This window comes from Pipra filicauda, unplaced genomic scaffold (assembly GCF_003945595.2).
Source record: "Pipra filicauda isolate LSUMZ 115617 unplaced genomic scaffold, ASM394559v2 scaffold80_size11013439_pilon, whole genome shotgun sequence".
NCBI lineage: Eukaryota > Metazoa > Chordata > Aves > Passeriformes > Pipridae > Pipra > Pipra filicauda.
This window is the reverse complement of record NW_024104987.1, coordinates 1,508,742-1,531,848: the sequence shown is the minus strand read 5'-3', so window position 1 is coordinate 1,531,848 and position 23,107 is coordinate 1,508,742. Positions and strand designations below refer to the sequence as shown.

The window sequence follows — 23,107 nt, the reverse complement described above, 5'->3', positions numbered from 1 at the left end:
GCTTCTGCTGCCCTGTGGCTCTTCCAAAGGCCTCCAGTTCCCACCGTGGGCATCAGCGGGATCCAGCGCAGCTCCAGCCGTCCTGGAGAACCAAGAACCCCAAAAGGCATCAAAAAGAAGAACAGAAAGGTAAAAAAGAAAAAAAGACAAAAAAACTCCACAGCTGGTTCCTCGGAACTGGGGTCCTTCCCAGAGAAAAGCTCCGAGCTGCTGTTTGGCCCCAGAGCACTTGGCCATCCATCCATCCATCGCCAGCACTTCCCACAGGGATAATTTCCAAAGCCCAGCAGAGAGCAGCTAATTAAGACCTTCGGATCTGTGTGGGAGTCGGGAGCGAGGTCAGCACTGGGAGGAACCCCCCCTCAGCAGGCAGGGGCTGCGGAGCCCAGTGAGGGCACAGGGGCTGCTTTCGGGGCTGGTTTTGGTGGGTGTTGAGGGAAGGACCTCCCCCAGCCCCCGATGCTCCATCGCTCCCCGGCGAGCTCAGGGCGAGCTGCTGGTCCCTGTGTCCCTCTCCCCGTGCTGCAGCTGAAGTGCCCATCCTCGGGAGGGTGCTCCTGGCTGTCCTGGCCACGGTGAGAGCTGCAGCACCTTGGCTGTCCCCTCGTGGGTCCCCGCACCCCGAGCCTTCACCGCGGACCCTGCGGAGGAAAAACACGCCATTAACGGAAGGTCCAGGCTCGTAGGCAGCTGTGGTGGAGCAAATCAGGATTCTTCTCTGTCACCAAGTAAAATGTCTGGAGCACTGTGTAAAGGAGGAGATGCAGCCCCAGCCCCAAGGCTGGGCTCCTGTGGGATCAGGAGGCAGCAGATGAGGGTGCAGGACAGCACAAGGGTGGATAAGAGACAGAGCCGGGGGCTGATGGAAGAAACCCAAATGGCCATTTCTGTGCACAGACAAAACAATTCCCAAAACATCTGGGAACGCAGAGGAAGGGAAAGCAGCTCATCCTGCCTGTGTGCACGTGGGCTGCCTCACCCAGTCCAAGGGATGTGTAAGTCATGGACTGAACATCCCAGCACAGAGCCGGGGCACAGGGATCACCGTGTGAGAGCCAAGGACTCCACGGGAGGAGTGCCCATCCCTGTGCCCTCACTGCTGCCCTGGGCAGAAAGGGGCTCCTCTTCCTGACTGTCACAGAGATTTGGAAGGAAACAGGGAGAGGAAAACACAGTCAAGAGAACAGAGTGAGAATGGATCTCATTTATCCCTCTATCCATAGGGTCTCCACCCACAAGCTTTCAAATCAACTGGAGGATCCAGATCCCACTGTTAAGCGTGGCACAGGCAGCTCCCATTTGGCTCAGACAAGCTCTAGGTCCACGTGGGGAATTAAATACACACTGTGGATCATTTGCTCTGCTCTTTGATTCCCACCCTGTTCGCTCCATAAGATCATTAAACAGCTTTTCTCCCCAGCAGACCCTCCCTGACTCCCCATCCTGCTCCAGCATCAACCAGGGGCACACGGAAAGAAGGGGAGAGGTTTATGCTCGTTTTTCGTGCCACACTTATCATCTGTTTGCCTTGGACCTCACAAGGGATATGCAAGCAAGACTGGCACCTCCTGGCCCAGACACCACCCCCTCAGCAATCCGGTGTGGAGGCACAAACCAGCCCCTCAAGCTCCTTCTCCAGGGGAAAAAAGCCTGACCACCAGCCTTGGGCTTTTGGGGAAGGAGCAAGCACAGCATCTCCCAGTTTGGAGAGCTCTCTGCACAAGTGTCCCTGGCTCTTGTAAATGTGTTAAAAAATAAAACCCTTTAAGAGCTTCCAGATGTTCTGTTTATGTTGTGGTGTTACCCAGCTCCATCCTCGGGAGGCCAATACACAGCCTGATGAAATGGCAGCAGCCAGGGGAAGGCAGGGGGGGCGGAGGAGATCCGAACTCTTTTCCTCCTCTTTCCCCCAACTTCTGTTAACTCCCGTGCTGCTGGGAAACATGCTGGGAGCAGCTGCAAATCCTGCCCCCTGCTCTGAGCATCTGCCTACCTCAGGAGCATCACTGAGCTTTGCAAGGCACTAACCACAAATTCCCAAATGCTTCTGGGGACCACCACAGCAGGGCCTGGGACAGGCAAGGAGCTCAGACACTGGTGGTGGCGGCACCCCAGAGGCACCCAGCGCCCACCAAGACTGTTCAGAGGGACCTCACCAGAACCACTGGGGTTTGCAAGGCACCAATCCCAAATTCCCAGGTTCTGGGGATCACTGCGCAGCAGGATCTGGGACAGGCAGGGAGCTAAACTATTGATGGTGGCACCCCAGAGGCACCCAGTGCCCACCCAGAAGGTCCAGAAGGTCCGACCCCCCCGCATCCAGTTCACACCCACCTCAGTGGGCCACAAAGATCTACCAAAAACCGAGGCGTGGGGACGTGAAGGGCCCCGAACCTCGTCACCCTGGGTGTAGCCGCACACCCGGCCCGGGACTCTTTGCACAGGGCGTTGTTGCAGGTCCAGCGCTGCTTTTGAAGTTCCCCCAGCGAGCCGCGCTCGGGAGCAATCAGCGCTCCATAAAGGGCGATACCGCAGCGCTGGGCGCAGGCTCTGATGTGTTATCTCCCCTCCCCGGCGGGGCGGGCAGCCCTGCGGCTCATTTCAAAGCCTCTTAGTGCCCGCACATCAAAGGCGCTTCCCGATGCCCCCACCCCGGCGAAGCCTTCGGGCCGGCGCGGTCCCTCCTCGGGATGCGGCCGCACCGAGGGATGGGGCAGGAACGGCCACTGCCGCAGGGATGGAGGCACCGGGAACACGAGCCATGGTGGCTGCTGCAGGATGGCCCCCTGCCCACATCGGGGGCATCAGCACGTCCTTACCGCGTGGATTAGGCACATCGTCACCCTTCAGCGGGGAAAGGAGCCCAGGCAGGTTCAATGGCGTGTGGGTGCCCCGGTTTAGCCCCACACCGTGGGACACAGGACATTGTTTTGTCCCAGAGACACTCCCAGCGAAGGACCAGCCTGCCCAGACCCCACTGACCTGAACAAAGCCCACCCAGGACAAACCTCCCCCTTCCCCAGCACTGCACGTCCCCCAGCGCTAAACCTCCCCAGACAGCACCATCTCAGGTGCAATGTGTTTTTTCCCTTTGCCTCCCACGTTCCCCAGTGAGGCATCAGCTGCTTCCCTGTGCCCTGGGAGCAGCAGCTCCGCCAGGCCACACACTGCGAGCCCCGAGGCCACCGGTGTCTCCTGGACACCAGCCCCCGCACTGCTGTTCTCTCCAAGAGCCCACCACAACATCCCGGGAGAGCAGGGGGGAGGCAGCAGGCGCTGGAACAAGGACACGAGCTGCCTCCACACTCAGCAGCATCCCGGGAAAGGGAGTGCATCCATCCGGAGCACACGCAGGAGGAGCTGCTGAGTCTGCAGCGGGAAGGATGATGGTCTCTGCATTTCGAGAGGGGGATCTGCCTCCTCCCCGTCCCCCCAAACACGTGTTTTCCGGGAGCAGAGCAAAGCGCAGGAATAGGAACAGGACTTTTGGCATCGGGACGGGAGCATCTACAGCATCTACTGACAGCGTGAGCACAAACTGTGTGGGCAGCAAAGGCAAACAGGAAAGAAAACCAACAGGCAGGGAAACGATCCTGGCAGCATTCCCGTTATGGCTCACACACCTCCCTGCTGCTCCCTCTCCGGGTGTCCCTCCCTCAGACCCCTCGCCCTGCTCAGACATGCCCCAGTTCCACTTCTACTGTCAAAACCCTTCCCATCCAAAGGGTTGGATTTAGAAAAATGCAGCCAGAGAGCTACAGCCTGTTTGCAGGAACCGGTCCCAGCACAGCTGCCTTAGCACCTCATGGCACTGCCCCTGCACACACATCCCAGGCAGGGCTCGGCCTGGCCCCAACCCCGGGAAAGGGGAAGGGAAGCCCTGACAAGTCCCAGTCCGTGGAGGGAAACTGGGACCTGGACACATTGAGGGACCTGCAAAGGGATGGGACTTCCCACCTGCACACCGTGGTTGGCCTTATCCCTTCCAAACAGGGAGCAGGGCAGGATGGAGGTGAGGGGCAGCAGGAGGGACTCTGGGGTCGTGCTGTGCCAGTCGAACCCAGGCAGGGATTTGATCCCGGCTTTAAAGCGATTCCCGTTCAGAGACGCAGGTTTATCCACATGCCCCGACGTGCTTAACGACCAAAGTGCTCCTCAGTGAACCCAGCCACTAAAATAAAGTCAATGAGGCAAGTGGATTAAAGAAAAGTAAAAAAGCAAAAGATCTGAGGGAGATGAAACAGCCCCGTTGAGTCACAGCCTGTGCCCGCCAACGCACGGTGTCCTCCCGAGCCTGGCAGCCTCCTGCAAGGGTCTCCTGCCACCACTGTCCCCCCAGAGTGAGCAGCCACCAGGGCAGGTCGGGGCAGGGTGTGACCCTTGTGCTGCTGAGGGGACCCATCCATCACTCTCTGCTTGTTCCCATCACTCTCTGCTAGTTCACACGTGTCCCACCTCACATGGGGCTCCTCACAGCTCCTTCCTCCCCACCCAGCTGCTCCACCACAGACAGAACCCCACACAACGGGCCAGCTCACATCCCCAGCCCAACCAGGAGGTGACCAGGGGTGGGAATCTGGGATCCTTGGGGAAAACATTCTTGCCATGCTGCCTGTTCCACCACTAGCACCATGAGATGTGCTGCATCATAGAGTCATGGAATGGTTTGGGTTAGAAGGGACCTTAGAGTCCATTCCACCTCATTCCACCCCCTGCCATGGGCAGGGACACCTTCCACTAGCCCAGGTTGCTCCAAGCCCCATCCCCACCTGGCCTTAGACACTTCCAGGGATGGGGCAGCCACAGCTTCTGTGGGCAAGGTCGGGGGTCCTGAGCTTTGCTGCCTGATCTATAGTGGAGTGCCAGGATTGGAGCAGGTGTCTCACTCCAGGAGGCTTTAAACTGGCCATGAAGGAGCCCCCAGGCTGGGTGCAGCCCTTTGACACCACTGCAACACCACCGAGCCTTCTCCTTAAACCACCGGGCTCTGCTGCCAGAGCCAACCTAATTCCCGGAGTTTCAGTTCAAAGAGATTATCTCCATTTACCAACCTAAGCATGAGACACAAGAGCCCTGCCAAAACCCCAGACAGCCTCAGGAGAGGTGTCATTAAATCTCCTCAGCCAGAGGAAGCGAAGCAAGTGGTTTGTTCCCAGGCCGCCCTTTCTGGTAGGGTGTTAATAAATAACCGCGGCCCAGACAGGTGCTGTCAGCTCTGAGTCACCGACCTGCCCCTCCTGAGTCACCAACACACCATCCCTGCCACCAAACACCCACCCTGCACCCCACGGGGGGATGCTCAGGGCTGGGCAATCTGTGTGAGACCCCCTCTTCAACCCAAAAATAGCACAGGGTATTGGAGAGCTCCTCCTAACAACCGACACCTGGAAAAAACTCACAGGCTTGAGGTGCAGCAGGAGAGTTTGCAGGAAGGGCCCCCCAGCCACCACAGCAGCATCCAGCTCTGCAGAGGTGTGGAAGGCAATGGCTGTGATGGCCAGGGCAATCCCAGGGGATGGGGGCCCAGGAGAGATGCCAGGGATGCGGGTGAGCACTGGCAGCAGCTCAGTCCTGCTGGGATGCGCTCAGAGCACAGCATCCGCTGCTCCCAAAGCGTCACCCCCAGCACCAGCTGCAGTTCCCTCCTCAAATACCAGCCCTGACCAACCCACCCAGACCTGAGTGCAGGTGCTCACCCTAAGGAAGACTAAAAATAGAACTTTGAAGCCCCCAACAGAAACACCCCCGAGGACTTTCTCGCTCCCACGCTCCAACCTGTTCTGCGTGTGCCACCTCCGTCTCCGGCTCTTTCGAGCAATTTTCCCCCTCCTTCCCCGCAGGAAAAGGCCACGCTCTTTCTTGAGAGCCATGTGTCACTTGGAGACTGACAGGCAGGTGAAAGAATGAAGAAAGTCCCATTCTCCTTCATTTTTGCAGCCCGGTGATAAGCAGGGAGCGATGTCACGGACTCCGGGAGTGGCTGCCGCAGGTTTCGGGAAGGCTCTGGCACCCAATGACAGTTCTGCTCCTTTATTAAAAGCATCCCCACAGTGATAACCCTCTGACAGGCTGATGGATGGGCCCGAGCAGCAGAACGATGTTCCCTGAGCACAAACTTCTTTATCTCCCAGCGTTTCTGCTTCTCCTGCCGGAACTCCAGCAGCCCCTGCTGTGGGCAGATGAGCAGCTCCCCTTGGTTGCTGTCATCAGCAGGAGCCCTGATGATCCATTTGATCCCTGGGCTCTTCCAAATGAGCAGGAGGGCTCTTCCCCCTCTTCTTCTTGCTCTTCTTCTTCTCCACCTGCTTGCTGTGCCAGCAGACGGAGGAATGCTCTGCAGCAACTCTTGCATCCAAAAAAAGCTCAGCAGGGATGGATCTCCAGGATAAAAAGGATTACAGGGGTACTGTGCTCATTCCCACACCTCTCTCCGCTCCCATCCTGGTGCAGCATGGCACTGGCTCACAGGATGGGAAAAGCACTGCAAAACCTCCATGTCTGGCTCCACGGTGATGGGTTTGGCTGTGCATCCCACAGGGTCCCATCCCAGGGATGAGCTCTGCTCCCCACGGCCTGGGGATGCCCAAAGTCCTCACACGTGGGTCAAGGTGTTTTCTGGAAAGCTTTGAACCAGGGAGTGATCCCAAACAAGGATGCAAAAGCCACGCTGGAGTGGTGCCCTGTCACCACCCCCTGCCCTCTGAGACTGGTCCCCCTGAGGATGGGAGGAAGGGAAGGAGGAAAAACCATCTGGCTGCACATTTCTTTTCCAGCTTTGAGCTGATTTCTATCCCGGGGGATTACCAATTTAAGCAGTGTTTTTTCCTGTTCTGACCCTAAGCTGATTAGTTCTCTGTGCCCCCCTTCTCCCCTCTCTCCCCTCCTTCTTCTTCACGAAAAAATGAGGATATGGAATTCCGGTGAAGTGCCGAGGCAGACCTGACACAGCCACCAGTGCAAGCAGAGCAAAGGGAGATGCTCACCCAGCCCCACAGGATGGATCCTGCCTCACTATGGAGCTCTAAATCACAGCTTTAAGACCTTTATCTTCTTATCCAAAAGGAACTGATATCCCTGAGGGAGGGGAGAAGCCTCCCCAGCTGGTCAGGGTGAGGCCCATCCCACCAGCATCACTCTCCCAGCACAGTGGAAACTGCTGGTACCAGAGATGCTGGTGGGACTCATCCAAGAGCAGCAAAACTTGCCCTGGCACGATCCAGCTGCGCTCCCTGAGTGCAGGAGCCTCCTTTTCCAAGTGCCATCACTCCCAGCAGCCCAGCACACCAGCGGTCCCACGACACACCAAGGTTTGCTGCTCCTGAAGGGAGGAACTGGGGGGGCTCAGGAGTGGGGGACGCAAAAAGTGCAGCTCTTGGGGAGTCTCCAGAGCACCTCCATCCCTCAGTCCCCAGTTAATTTCCCAAAATCCCAGAGCAAAGCCAGCCCAGAGCCAGGTGTGCCAGAACCTGTCCCACCCAGGCACAGGCACAGCCACCGCCGGAACACACCCAGCCCTATAAAAAGATAATTATACAATCCACGGCGGGAAATTAGCACAGCAAAACACTGTTTAATTCTCACAATGCACCTCAGCACCGGATCAGGAGGTAAAGTTACCTCTCACCTGCAGTGAGATGGGCCCTGGGGCCAGGATTAGGGCTCGGTGCTGAGGAAGGGTGGGAACCTTCAGCGACTGCCCTCACCCGAAATGTGGTGTTCAGAGGGGAGCAAATTCGGGCTGTTTGTCCCTTCTGGGTCCTTGAAACCAGAGAGCAACAACAAAAATCTCTTGTGTGCATAAATCAAGGCAGAAGTTTGCACCACAGACTCATTGGTCCTTTGTTTGCAAATGGTAAGGCATAAAAACGGGGAGGCATAAAAAAATAGGGATTTTTAAAAATTACTCCATTTAAACAACTTCCCTTCAAGTGGAACAGAAAACATGGATAAAACAACCAAGTCTCGCAGCTGGTCCAGTCCAACCCAAGATCAAAATAACCCTCCATCAAACAAACACACAACCCAAACCCATCCTCAGGAATCAGGGAGAGGAATCAGGGCAGAGCCTTCATCCCACTTGGAGCCCTACTCCAGGCTCTCCTCATTCCCTCCTGATGTCAGTTTTAACTCACAGTGACCAAAGACATGGATCCCCCACCTCCTGCCCTGCGGGGTGTCAAGTGAAAGGGAAAAAGCGTAAGAAAAAGGTCTTTGTCTTAATTCAAATTCGTCGAAATTGGGGAAAAGAAATTTTTCCAAAATAATTTTAGTCGGCTTCAAAAAAAAAAGAAAAAAAGAAGTTTCATTACACACCCACCACCCACTGCCACAGACCCACTGCTGATCACTCTGGGAGTGAAACCACTCCACGTGTGGCCACGCTTGGGGTGGCATCACCCCGGGACACCAGAGCACAGTCCTTGTGGGTCACCCCAACATCCACCCACCGGCCCTCAGCAGGGACAACACAGGATTTCTGGGCTCAAAAGTTCCATCCTGGGGTGTGGAAGGGTCGAGGTGAGGGTTTGGTGACCCCCAAAAGGCCCCCAGGACCGTTCCCAGCAGGAGGGGGGGGGGCACAGCACCGGCCGTGCCGTGACCTCAGCGGAGGGCACGGAGAAATGTCCCCTCAGCCCGGCCTTTCCTAGAATTCATCAGGAATTTTTTTGAAACCGTTGCTGGCTGACAAACGCCAACGGGCTCAAACTTAAAAAACTCGACGCAGGAATATAAAAAATGTAGGTCAGGAAAAAAAGCACCCCAGTGAAAAGCTCCTTGTTCCTCGGGGCGACGCCTCGGCCGAGCGGCCCCGCGGTGCCATCCCCAGGCGAGAGGCTTGGGAAGGGGCTCCCAGGGACGTGCACCTGGAAAAGGGCTCAAACCTCGGGGGTTTTACGGGGCAGAGCAGCCGTTCCTGCGGTGCCTGAGGCCGGGGGACACAGCACTGCTGCCAGCCCGGAGCTCCTGCTGCCAGGGCACGCTCAGCCCGCCCCGGCCTGCCCTCAGCCACGGGGCACACGCTGGCTGTGCACCCTTCCTGCCTTATTCCCAGTCATTCCAGGTATTCTGCTGTTTAGTTTAAAGCACAGAGTGTGGCAGAACCATGAATTCCTGCTCCCATCATCGGGACAAAGCCGTCTGTTCCATCCCTGGGACGCGGGGACGGGAAAGCCAAAAGGCAGCGATTGCCCCACACAGTCACGGAATCACTGAGGTTGGAAAGGACCTTTAAGTTCATCAAGTCCAACCATCAACCCAGCAGTGCCAAGGCCACCACTGAACCATGTCCCCAACAACAAGGGCAGTGCTACCACCCCTCCAAGAGCATCCCGATGTTTGGTCCCAAAAACCTCCCAGCAGGGAGTCTCAAGGGTCCCATTAAAGAGCCTGAAAACACTCCAGAGCCAAACAAGTTTGCTTAGAGCAGGGATACAGCCAAGTATTTGTTACCCAAAACCTCTGGGATAAATCCCTTCAGCTCAATCCATCCACCCTCACAAGCATCTTCTTTCCCTCGCTGATGTCAACGTAAGATCCACGCAGAGATGGATTTCTGGAGAAAAATGCACCTTCCAGAAGGAATGGGCACTCCCAGCCCTCTCCCTTCCCGAGCTGGGGAATAGCTGCTCCCCTTTCAACACCTCCAGGTATCAGAGCTGTGATTTACAGAGCTCATTTCAGCAGCACCCTGAGCTGGGCCCTGCGCAGCGCCCGCGCCAGCCCTGCCTGCGGGAGGGGGGGGGTTTGTTTGCTTTAATTGAGGAAAAAGAAAAAAAAAAAAGAAAGAAGAAAACCTCTTTTCCCAACCCCCTGGTTTCATTTTTCAAGTGCCTTGATTTATTGATTGGCCCATTCCCTTTTAATAGGCTCTCCCTGCTGGAGCCAGGGTGTTTCCTGAGGGAAGGCTGCTCGTGCTGCACCTCGAGGGGGTCCTGCCATGTCCAGCCCAGGACAGGGCCTCTCCTGCTCCCAAAAAGGAGTCTTAGTCCCCAACATCATCACTTTGATTTGAGGAGGAAGAAGGTTGGGTGCAGCTGCATCCATCCCTGCATCCATCCTTGATCCCCAGTATATTCCAGTCCAGCCCTGCCTGTCCCCCCCTTCCCGACCCCTTCCAGCTCTCTGCTCCCAGTTCCCAGCACTCCAGACAGCAAAAGCAAAGAAAGCTTCCAAGAAAGACATTTTCATGGGATAATAAAAGGATGGCAGGCACAAAATCTGTTTTTTTCCAAGCTACACCTACTTCTGTGCTCCTGGCTGTGGTTTTATGGTTGAAGCCACCGAGGTGGGGTTTGGGAAGGGCTGAACAGCTTCATCCCAGCCCCATCCTTAGAGCAGGTGAGGGGAAAACCTGGCCAGTGCTGGAGGAAAGTGAAAGGAAGGCACTACCCAGCCTTCCTTCTCCCTCCTCCTCCCCCAGCTCCCTTCCTTGCCTTGGCCACGATCCAGGGCACGGTGCCCACAAGGAGAACTCCCAGCAGATGAGATCTACATCTCATTTAATTAAATTCTGCCTTTTAGATTAACTAGGAGGACTCTGCCCAGCCAAGGGCTGCAGGAGCAGAGCTGACCAGCCACCAAGCCCTGAGCCCACCGGGTTTTCCCTCCCAGACTGGATGCAGAAGCTGGAGGAGAGGTTGGCCCAACATCCAGGAGCTGGAGACCTTTGGATATGCAGGCAGGTGAAAACACCTCCCTTCCTGATGGGGATCCATGTGCAAGCCAGCTGATCCACCCCACGTGCTGGGCTGCTGAGGGCAGGGAAGGACTCCATGGAAGGAGCTGTGTGGGGAGCAGCCCCTGTGCTTTGCCAGCTTTATGGCCTTTCTTCTACAAATTGTCCCCAGTCCCAAACCTGGACCAGAGAGTCATTTGGGAGACAGATCCCCACGCCACAACATGCTAAAACCAGCCAAATACTTCAAGCAACAAAAATAAGAGGGGAAAATAAGACATCTATAAGACATCTACCCCCACCTGTGCCCCTTCAGTCACCCTGTGAGCCACCAGCTCCAGCCAATCGAGGCTCCTTAAAGCCTCTCCCTGACGATGGTGGTGCTGAACCCACCTCCCACCCCACAGAGCAGGGGGTGCACCCCCCAGCTCCCACCCACCCCCTGGCACAGCTCCACCAGCTCACACTGGGTACAACTACTCAAAGCCACGTTTTTCATCAGCACAGGGAGCAGGCTTGGCCTCTCAGCAATCCTTGGATAACTCACGTCTCAGCCTGGCTGAGCCCCAGCTGCCAGCACCCGGGGCCAGGCCCCAGGACAAACACAGCCTACCTGCTGCAGGAGTGCCAGAGGCATGTGGGCACCGAGCACAATCCCTTCCCCAAACAGCACTGCAGGCCCAGCCCTGGCACTGCAGGAGCACTTGGAGTACTCCCTGTACACGGGATGGAGTGTTTGGGAACGTTCCTGCAACGGGACACGGGAGAAGCTTCCCCTCCCTCCTGCCTGCCCCGGGCACTCGGACTTAAAGGCAGCCCTGAGGAGGAGGTTGTGCTGCAGCTGAGATGCTCTGAGCCACCCGGGGGGCCAGGACATGCAGGGGGTGAAGGTCCCCATGCCACCTACACCTGCTGGGGAAGGTACAAGTGATGGAGAGCGAGGGCTGGGATGCAGCAGAGCTGTTAGAGCGGGACCCAGCCCTCTGAACGGGCACAGAAGGAGCTGCAGGAGAAGCCACGAGCCATGGGAAGCCCAGGCTGAGGGTCTCACACACACTGACCCTGCACCAGGGGCTTCAAACTGACAGGGAGTAGGTTTAGATTAGACATAAGGAAAAAGTTCTTCCCTGTGAGGGTGGTGAGGCCACAGGTTGCCCAGAGAAGCTGTAGCTGCCCCATCCCTGGAAGTGTCCAAAGCCAGGTTGGACAGGGCTTGGAACAACCTGGGCTAGTGGAAGGTGTCCCTGCCCATGGCAGAGGGGTTGGAATGAGACGATCTTTAAAGTCCCTTTCAACCCAAACCATCCCGTAATTCTCTGCTCTGCACTTCCAGAAGGAACTCTCCTGGCTGTAGCATCACTCCTCCCACGGGAACACCCCACCATGCAGAAGGAGCATGGAAAGATTCCTGCCTGCAAAAGCTTCACGAGCAGGTGCAGCAACTCAGGCTGTGCCAACCTTTCCCAGTCTGTCTCAGAGCCCCACGTTTCCCCACCCTTTCTCCCTCTCCCTGCCCTCCAACCCTCCATTTTCCAGCTGGCAGCTTGCAGAGGGTTAACAAGGTGTGTGCCCCCGTGGGGCCGGGCTCCCCTCCCTCCCTCCTCACCCCTCTCTTCCCGGCATGGACTTGGAGACCGGAGGCTCTCCAGATTTAATCTCCAAGACAAACATTCTGGAGCTGGAGCCCCGCTCCATTTGCACAGATATTAAAAAGCACAGCCGGGCTCAGGGCTCTGCCCACCCCTCGTGGGGTGCCCCCCTCGCCTCTGCCACACGCCCGGTGCCAGGGAGGTGTCACCAGGGAGGTGTCACCAGGGAGGTGTCACCAGCCTTTGCAAGGAAGCCACGAGGGATGGCTGGTAGTGGGAGTGAAGGAATACCCCCCCCACAAGAGCCCCCGTGGCTCCAGGTGGGTCTTTATGGAAAGGGAGGAGCTGGATCTTGCACAGGGTCCCCTCTGCCCGGCTGAGCCCCCGGCACTGCCAGAGGGACGTGGGGAGGAGCAGAGGAGCAGCATCAAACACCAAACGTGACCATCAGCGTGGCTCAGGGTGCTGAGCCAGGGAGGGCTCAGGGGTTTGCAGAATCGAGGTGGTTTATCTCTGAGAAGCCACCATTTTACTGCCTTTCCTCCTGAGATGCTGAGGGGGTACCCAAACATCCCGAGGAGGTGATTTGGGAGCTGCTGGAGGACACCTGACACAAGGCAGGGGGGTTGTGCATCCTTCAAGGTCTTTGTTATTGTGATGAAGGTGCAAATCTCACCTCAGACCAGAACTTGTCAAGCCCAGCACCACACAGAGACACAGTTAACACCTCCTGCTCTTGTTCAGGAGGAAGGAAAGGGTCTCCAGGCTATTTGGCAACGGGAGCCTTCCAGTAAATACTTATCTCACATCTTACATTTCAGTCGGAAGTCGAGAGATTTGGTTCATTTTCCACGGGGATGGGAGAGCAGAATGTGCCAACAAAGCCCCAGGGCTGAGCCCAGCTCTGAGCTACAGCAAGGGCTGGGCTAGGCAACACCAAAATCTACCTTCTATCCTTAACACCTACAGGCAAAAACCTGATGGCAGGAAATCCATCTCCTTCACTCTGCAGCAGCTTTCTGGACATTTAACTTATTTCATTACTGAGAAATGTCTTTTCCTATGACATCGTGGCACTTCCAGGAGAGAATAACTCTCCCAAAACCAAGCTGACAGCCTCCACCACAGCCTGGAAAACTGGGTTAGGATGAAAAGCTTGAGATCAGCCTGGAACTGGCCAGGAGAGCCCCAGAAAGGGCTCATGGCAGTTGGATCCCAGCCCCACGTGCCCCTGCCCGACACCCAGCTATAAAATCGCTTTCTGAAGATGGTGGCTGGGTTAATTACACACACACACACACACTGATGTTTTCATGAAAAAGGCTATTCTATAAAACTGTGGGAGCAATAAAAAATATAAATAGCCCCCGAGGCACCACAAAATGATGCCATTTGAAGGGCATTTATTTTTTCCTTGAAATCTGCGGGGTGGTATTTAAAGATGAAGGGAGGAGGAGGACTAATATGTCCTGCTCTGTCCCAGTGCCAAACACCCCACGGAGCTCTGGTGGTCTCCTGGAGCCAGCCAGGGGCTCCAGGTCCACAATTAATGACCTCTCCACACCTTTCATGTGCCACCCACTGGAACCCATCAAGCGTTTCGCCCCGGCTGCAGCCGGCACGGTGGCTCCCAGCACCCCAGAAATGCCCCTTCCAGCTCCCCCCACCCAAAATTTCCCAATATTTGCCTTTGAGATATCTTTTGATATCAAAAGGCAGCCGCAGCCCAGTTCCTGAGGTGCTCAGCAACTCGCTGGTGGTCCCTAAATAAGCAGCCAGATGATCTCACACCAAACATCCCCAGGTCCTTGTGGGCTGACCACGAAACCTTCAAACAAGCCCGGAGAACAGGCAGGCTCAGTTCCCCCCGGCCACCAAACTCCTCCAGGCCGGTCCACCCAGGGGGACATGGCTCAAAGTACACTCAGTGTTCCTGGGTTTACCCAAAATACGAGCCCAGCAGGACAGGCAGACGCTGGGCAGGCGGGCGAGAGGGAAAGAAGGAAAACCCACAAGTGCTGCTGCTCCAGCCAAGTCACGAGTTCAGCGGGTTCCCTGCGGGTCGGGCAAGGGGAAGGGGATTTTTCCTGGATGGTACAATCCCCCACTCACCATCTGCTCTGGAGCCCAAGGGGAGGACAAAGAGGACACTGTCCTTTCATTCCCACTTCTCCAGGAATGGGGGCACACCCCAAACACCTCTGACACCCCACCAGCGGTGCCCTGGGCACAAGGGGGTCCCTCATTTACGGACCAAGAAGCTCCTGTGGGTTTTCTCATCCTCTTTGGGATTGAGCTACCCATATCCACAGGCTCCAGGGAAGGATGGACTTGGGGAAATGAAAGCAATTGTGTCTCCTGCAGCCACAGTGATGATAAGCAACTGCCACTGAGATATCCTTGTGCTGAGATATCCTTGGATCGGGTCAGGAGGGGGTACCACCAGCCAGGATGAGGGAGAGCGCCTGGAAACTGCTGTGCAGCCCAAAAATGGCAAAAGCCCTTAGGCTTTTCCTGTGTCCCAGTTAATTACTGCTGGAAAAGTCATCAGCAGACCCTGCAAGTCGTTTGCCTCTGTTTATCCTGGCAGGGCTGCGGGGCCTCACTGCTCACACGAGTGGCACGAGGAGCATGGAAAGCCACCAGCAATGCCCACCTCCATGCCAGGAAAGCACAGTGAAGAGCCTGCTCTTGCCTCCCCTCTGTGAGTGGAGAACACATCTCGGGATGGAGTTTTGCTCTCCACACTCAGGTTGAGGCTCCCTGAGCCGTCACTGACTGGTGGCCTGTCAGGAAGAACTGCATCCCAGCCCAGCAGCTCTCCTGCTTTAAGAGGTGGTACAGCACAACCCTTTCTCTCTCACCCACGGGTTTGTTTCCTTCCAAAACATTCAGTCCAATTTTTTTTTTCCTTCTTTGCACCTTCCTCTGCTGTTACTGAATTTCCAGGTTTCCACTTGCACAAGGATAAAACTCCAGCTCCCCTCAGTGCTTTAGGAAGCAGCAGCATCACTGCATCACTCGGGGGAAACTGAGGCACAGGGAAGTGGCCAATTCCAGAGTATTTTCCCTAAAGAGACGGCAGAGAGGCTGCAGGGCCATCGCTCCCCCAGCCACGCTCATCCCAGGGGAAGGGCTGCTGGAATATTGGGCCTGTCCCACCCAAACTCCCACAGGCAGAGCAGGGGAGCTTCCTACAGCAAACAGCTTCCCCCCCGTGCCGTGCACAGCAACACCAACGTGACCCTGGGGAGGAGATGCTGCAGGGATTCCCTGATTTTTGTTTCAGGGAGGATCATCTCCCCAGCCATCTCCAGCTGATGGGGACAGAAAACCCCCCTGCCACCCCAGGCAGGCACGTGGCCAAGAGCAGGAGCGGGGTGGTTGTCCCGTGTCCCACACGGGATCAGCCAAGGAACGGCATCGCCTCCCGCACTCAGGAGGAGCTTTACCAGCTGCGCTGGACAGGGAGGGTTTTTAAGGCCAAGACAACAACAGATTAAGCGGGGAGGAAGTTGCAGGCTGGACAGAGGGGACAGCTCTGCGCTCTGTGAACATCTGTTTGCAACACCCAGGAGCCCGTTCTGGCCAACAGCCCCACGGCTGGAGCACGGGGGGTCCTAAAGATGCTGCAGCTGCTGGGAAGAGCCTGGCTGAGCTCCTGCCATCCCACACCACCCCAGGATCCCCGGGAAATCCGCACAAGGAGCCCGAGGTGCCCTCACAGTTAGCCCTGGTTCCCTGAGAGCCAGGCTGGCTTTCCTGGCCTCTCTTTACACCCAGAAGCTGATCCCTGCCTGAGAACCCCTGGGGCTCAGCTCAGGAGATGGCCAGCAGCAGGAGAACACAGATCAGCCCGTGCAGCAGGACCCACCAGCATGTCCAGGATGTCTCATCAAGCCAAAGCCACCTCACCAGCCCTGCTGGAGCCCCTGGCACCAGCTCCCATGCCCTGAGCTGGTGATTTCAGCAGGATTTGCCACGCTCCAGGCACTGGAATGCACTGTCACTGCTGGAAATGGAGAAAAAACTCCAGCCCACCCAAAAGTCAGATCACCCTGAGATGCCACTGTCCCACATCCCTCAGGCTCAGGAATTTCAGTCCTGCTCCATCCTGGCCTGGGGACAGAGCGGAGATGGATCTGCAGATCCAGGCACTTTCCCTCCTCACCTCGGGGAACTCACATGAATTTGAAAGTTTCCTGCCAAGCATCCATTGTGCAGATGTTGAATATTGGCAGGGACCTCGAACAGGCTCCCTGAGGTACTAAGGAAAACTCTCAGGAGCACAGGCTCTGGCTGAACACTTCCCTGCAGCCCTGGACCCACAGTGGCCCACGAAGGAACACCGTGCACGGGAGCAACACCCGGGGGGGAGAACAAATCCCTCTGCCTGTGGAATTTCCATCATGATACACTTTGCTAATTAATTTGGTCCTGGCCCCACACGAGCAGGGATGAGCCAGAGCATCACTTCCAGGGGCCCAGCTGCCCGAAATCCATCACACGCCTCGACAGGGCGGATAATCCGAGCAGAAACCACGGGAAAGGGGCACAGGCAGGTGGCCACAACACACCTTCCCACTGCCCCGGCTCACAGGGGTTTAGGAACTGCAGGAACAACAGGAGCAGAGGGACTCTGCAGCAACACAACCTGCTTGGCAGCCCGGTTTAGTTTACATGAGCACAGCTGATTTTCCTGGAAAAACAGCATGAAAAGCAAGAGGAGAAGCTGCCCAGGGATGAGAGCAGAGGCACGGGGAGCTGCTGGGGCTGGGCAGGGGAATGAGCCCGGTGTGATGCCCACGAGCAGCGCTGGGTGCTGAGCTGGGGGACCCTCTGCTGCCCGGGGCTCATCCTGCACCTCCCAGCGACGCCCTCCCCGAGCTCCCCGCAGCCCCTCGCAGCTATGGGAAGGGCAGAACATGATCCCCTCGTTATGTCAAGCTCTTGGTAAGCTCCCCCCCGCCTCCCGACGCATCCTGTTCGCCGCTTCTGCATCCGGCTTGGGAATTCCAGGAACATCTGCGCGGCTCCCTCGCCCCACCGCACATCTGCGTGTCCGTACCTGCCGCGCCCCCGCCCCGCCGAGCCTCCCACGCCGAACCCCCGCATCCCACCCCCACCCGGGCTGGCAAGAGCAGCAAACCCTTCCAAGCATCGCCCCGAGTCCCCCAGGAGCCAAAATGTTTTGTCTTCGGGGAGTCCCCTCGGGTAAATAAATAAATTGGGTTTGTCCAAACCCATCGCTCCTCGTAAACTCTGGTGAAATGTTTGGGGAGGGAGGAGAGGGAAAGTGCACGTGGCCATGTGTGCAGTGTCCTCCCGTCTCCTGAGCAAAGGCTTGTCCTCTCCAGGGGAGTAACCAGCAAAACCAGGAGCATCACTGTGATCCCAGGGAACAGGCAGAGATGACGCAGCTGCACCCCTGGGAGCACACGGGATGCTCAAGGTTCAAATCAGAGCAGGGATTTGGGAAAGGGAGCCTGTGAAACACCACTATAATCCTGCCCTGAGTGCTCCAGGGCACAGCAGGAGGGCTCGACAAGCCACTGCCAGCACAGCAGGAGAAACCTGGGGAATACTCTCCTCTGCTCCCTGGGAAGTGACAGCTCCTGCAGGACACGGCAGCACCGGCCCAAGGTGCAGCAGCAACAGGATGGATGCCTGGATGGCACCTACAGCCTCCCTGGAAAAGCTGGATGATCCAGGGCTGACACAAGGACAGCACTGCACAGCACACTAAATACCCCCAAGCTCCTTCCCAAGCCTGTTTTTCCAGGCTTTTTCACCACGGAATCCTGGAATGGTTTGGGTTGGAAGAGACCTTAAAGCTCATCCAGTGCCACCCCCTGCCATGGGCAGGGACACCTTCCACCAGCCCAGGTTGCTCCAAGCCCCATCCAACCTGGCCTTGGACACTTCCAGGGATCCAGGGGCAGCCACAGGTTCTTTGTTCCCATCCCATGAACCACACTCCAGCAGCCAAGGAGCACCAGGGCTGCCCACAGGCACCATCCTCATCATCACCCTCACCCCATGGGCACGGACCAAGCACCAGAGATGGGCACGGAAAGCTGGGTTTGGTTCCCAAGGGGGAAGGGAAGGTCTGGCACGTGGCACATCTGCCACAAGGAAGGGAGGCCTCACATTTTCGAGCTGCTTGGGCTGCTGCAGGTAAATGAAGGGGAATGGGGAGATAAGAGGGAGAGGAAGGGACACACAGCCCCGTGCCCCGGCTCGGGAGGGGCAGTGCCCGTTCCTGCGCCTCGGGAATGACACGGGGAGAGGAAGACAAAAGGGACACTTTGTGGAGAGGCTGAATTAATTCAGCTCCATGCAAAAGGAAATTTGTTCCCTCTGCCAGAAAGGAAACAAAGTGGGGCGAGCAGGGAAAGGGGCGGTTCGGCTCGGCCTGGCTCGGCATTCCCGAGGCAAATCACCCCCTCCTGCCAGTGCAGCCAGCACTGACCCCGTGCACCACGCCAGGGGCACCGTGCCCCCGCCAGCCCACGGCCCAGCACCTCCAATTAGGATGCCAGGGGACAGGGAATGAAAGGGAAGAGAAATTCTGCTTAATTGAGAGGCTGCAGCCAGGCCCTGCTCGCCCAAGATTACCCAGAGGAATGTGAGTCTCCCTTGCAGTGGGTTCACTCGCTCGAGACAGGAATGAATAGGGCAGACTCCAGGCGGGAGAGGAGAAGAAAAAGAGAGATTCATATGACCTGGATTTGGGGTTGGGATGAGATCTGGTGACTGCCTGAGGCCCGCAGAGTGGTTGCACGCTCCTGCCCCACTGCAGCCACACTTGGGGTCTCCTCCAAAAGCACCAATCCCAAGCAGGAGACCTGCTCCATCAAAACCTGCTCCATCAAAACCTGCTCCATCAAAACCTGCCCCATCCAAACCTGCCCCATCCAAACCTGCCCCATCCAAACCTGCCCCATCCAAACTTGCCCCATCCAAACCTGCCCCATCAAAACCTGCTCCATCAGGAGCACCGGGCTCCTCATGGCCCCCAGGGAATGTCATCAACACTCCCCTGTGGATCATCTTGGATGAAGGGACTGTTACTCTGGCCCAGACTTGGCAGCCACAATAAGTCCATTTCTGCTGGCTGCTCCCATCCAGCTCCCACAGAGTTTTCCCACCTTTACCTGCCCTCTGTACCATTAAAAACCATTTTGTTTTGTATCAGCAGGTCGGCAGAGCTTCCCCATCCCACAAACCTCCTCCTCGCCAGCAAAGCTCCAGCTCCAAGGAAAGCATCCATTTTTATCCACAACCCTTTTGTTCCTCCTCACATTTCTAATCCATTAGGTTTTTCTTCAGAAAGAAAAACAATCTTCAGAGAGGGTGTGAAGGAACAGCAGCACCAAAATCTTGCAAAACTGCATTTCACAGAATCATGGAATGATTTGGGTTGGAAGGGATCTTAAAGCTCATCTCATTCCACGCCCCTGCCAAGGGCAGGGACACCTTCTACTAGACCAGGTTGCTCCAAGCCTCGTCCAACCTGGCCTTGGACACATTTCAAGAGTATCAGCACCTTTTGCTATGAACAGTTGTTCCTCCTGTCTCCTCAACTCTGGAAAAAATATGCAGAATCATCCTCAAAAATTGCTGTTCCTGACTACATCCAAGGGAGTCATGTGCCTGGAGAGGGGGAAGGCAGCCCCCAGAGCAGCCCTGCCCTACCCTGGGCCATTCCACACGGAAGCACATCCCGAGCTAACGCCACCTGCACCGGGATAAAGGTGCTTTGTGCAACACACACATCTCTCAGCACGTTCCCATAGGGAATTTGATCAAATTGGACTGATCTCAGCAGAGCTTTGAACTCCCCCCTGCTCCCAACACAGCCACAGATGCCATTAGAGGGGTGGAGGAGGCAAGAAAACATCACCACAGAATCCTGGAATGGTTTGGGTTGGAGGGACCTTAAAGCTCATCCAATTCCACCCCCTGCCATAGGCAGGGACACCTCCCACTAGCCCAGGTTGCTCCAAACCCCGTCCAACCTGGCCTTGGACGCTCCCAGGGATCCAGGGGCAGCCACAGCTTCTCTGGGCACCTTGTCTTGCATGAAAGATTAAATAAACTCAGCTTAACCTCTTGGTCAGGGGCAAGGCCATGCCCCAGAAATGAGCAGGACCTCAGGGTGGGCACCCTCAGGGCATGGTGGCCTTGTGGCTGCCATCCCCCAGGGCACTGGGCTCCCCTGGTCCCCCAGGCACACACATCCCTCCACCCAGCACAGCAGGGATTAGCCCTCAGCCTCACAGGGATGAGCATCTTCCCATCACAGGATCTCAAAATATCATCCACCTCACAGCCCCTTCCCAAAGCTCCTCCTCTTCCTCCTCCTCCTCCAGGACCTGCTCTGCAAGGACCTTGAGGTGCTCACAATAAACGTGGTGGCTTAAAGATTCACCCAGATCCAAGGAAAAGAAATAAAAGGTTAAACAAGCAGAGAAAGCAATTGCAGGTCCATCCAAGAGCAACATCGTTTGGCAACTTTGTTTGGAAAAATTAATAATTCTGCAGAATTTCAAGAGGAGGGAAGTGGATGGGGAGAGGGAGAGAAAAGGCAGCCTGAAAACCCAGAAACTCCCTTCAACTTTCTATCCACAACCAAATGCAAAGCTGGGAAATAAGCAGCAACACAACACGTTGTTGATGACTTTTCCATTAAATACTCACGTTTAAACCCCCTCTTTGTATTCCAGCCTTTGCTTGCAGCCTCAGCAGGCCCCACTTCTTTTCCCCCCTCCCCCCTCTTTTTTAATAATAATAAAAAAAAAAGTTATATGACTTTAATTAAATGCACTTATTAAAAGGGTGAAATATTTGGAGAGGCTGTTTTTACGCTGGAGGCACATTTTCCAGCGTGCTGCAGAGTGTCTGCATCCGCCCGCCCCAGGCCAGTTTTAATGCACAAATAAATCCCCACCTGAAGTGCTGACAGGTTATTATGCAGTGTGGCAGCCAACTAAAGTAAACACAGGGGCACAGCTTTAACCTCTTGCAGTCGCAGAGCCTCTCCCCCGCCGGGCAGGGCTCAGGTGGGAAGGACCAGCAGCAAAAGCAGCATCCTCCCTGTGCCCCCCCAGCCCCCCGGGACAGCCCTCAGCTGGGACAGGGCAGGGTGGAGCATCCAGCACATGCCAACCTCTGCCAGCCTTGCCAGCTGAGGGATCAACCCCCAGGAATCAGTCAATCAGATAAATAATAATAAATACTGATAAAGTCACAGGGTCCTGAAGACACTCCAGGGGTGGAGCCCCTCTGCTCTGGAGACAGGCTGGGAGTGTTCAGCCTGGAGATGGGAAGCTCCAGGGAGACCTTAGAGCCCCTCCCAGTGCCTAAAGAGATCTTACAGAAAAGATGGACAGACATTTTACACAGGCAGATAATGACAGGGCAAGGGGAAAGGTTTTAAAATAAAAAAAGGGGAGATTTAGATGGGACGTGAGGAGCAAATCCTTCCCTGTGAGGGTGGTGAGGCCCTGGCACAGGTTGCCCACAGAAGCTGTGGCTGTTCCATCCCTGGAAGTGTCCAAGGCCAGGTTGGACGGGGTTTGGAGCAACCTGGGCTGGTGGCAGGTGTCCCTGCCCATGGCAGGGGGGTGGGATGAGATGGGCTTTAGGGTCCCTTCCAACCCAAACCATTCCATGACTCTGTAAGAACACAAAAGAACTGCCTGTCCCAGCTGGAATGCAAGGCTGGGGAGTTGTCAAGTGATGGAAAACATCCTCCCCTGTGGATGCATCCCAACACCAGCCCTGAGGGCTTGAGTGCCTGGGATGCCAGGCTGCTGGACCTGACCCCCTTCTGGTGGAGACAACATCTCCCCTGTAACCACAATGGATTTGCATCCATGTTTCAAAAGCCAAGCCCTGGGTTTGCATATTCCTTTGTCAGTGGTGAAGCAAATGTGGAGCAGATAATGAACAAACTACAAACAAATACCAGGAGGAAGGAACCAAACCTACAAAGTCACAGTTCTTTTTCAGGGCAGTTCCCCCAGTGCTGTGCTGGAAGATGTCCCTGCCAGCCCGGGAGACACGGGAGTTTCACCAGAGCTCCCACATTTGGAAACAGCAACTTTTAATTGCACATATCCACATCCAGGCACCAAACGTGCTCAACTCCCAAACCTCCCACCGCAATTAACAGCCACTAATGACTCTGTGCTCAGGCCCTGCCAAAGCCAAACCGTCCAGGCAAACTCACAGCTCGGCTGCCAAGAGCAGCACCTCCCAAAGCCAGGGCCACCTCTCCCAGGCTGCAGAGGATCCAGGGAGCCCTTCTTCCCTGGGGATGAAAGGATGCTGAACCACCTCCCCTTCCATGGAGACAGAGGATGCCGGTACCAAGAGCAGCATCTCATTCCCTTGCACGTTGCAGGAGGAATTCTCTGCCAAAAGAAGTGATTTCCAGGGAAGAGCTGGCGCTGGAGGAGCCCCTCCATCCTCCCACAAGGCTGCTGGACACCACAGCCACGCACAGCCCCAGAGCACCAGCTCATCCTCCTCGCATGAGATGAGGGATCTCGGCCCCTTCCAGCCCGTGGGTCACTTGGCCAGCACGTGGCAGGGACAGGCTCCAACAGAAACATCCCTCTTGTCTTAAAAAATTAAGGCCTCTGCTTTGCTCCCACATCTGACAAGACGCCGCATGCTTTGCTAATCCTTGGAGGAGATTAACTTTTTATTTAGAATTCCTTCCTCTAAATGTGGCAATTATGAAGGGTGGTGGTTTTTTTTTTTTCCTCCCCTTCTTTAAGCTCTTGGCCAGGGAACACTTTCTCCAAGTTGGCTGAAAAGGGTTAGTTAAAAG

At 56.1% G+C, this 23,107-nt stretch overlaps 1 long non-coding RNA gene across 3 annotated transcripts in view; it reads right to left on the bottom strand.

Annotated features, from left to right (window-relative positions):
• Window positions 1-95: 95 nt before the first annotated feature.
• Window positions 96-23,107, bottom strand: part of LOC113996673 — a 59,329-nt gene continuing 36,317 nt past the window's right edge. For all 3 annotated transcript variants that reach the window (XR_005566815.1, XR_005566816.1, XR_003543852.2), the window contains one exon: window positions 96-641. This is a non-coding gene — a long non-coding RNA (uncharacterized LOC113996673). The remainder of the gene's footprint in view (window positions 642-23,107) is intronic.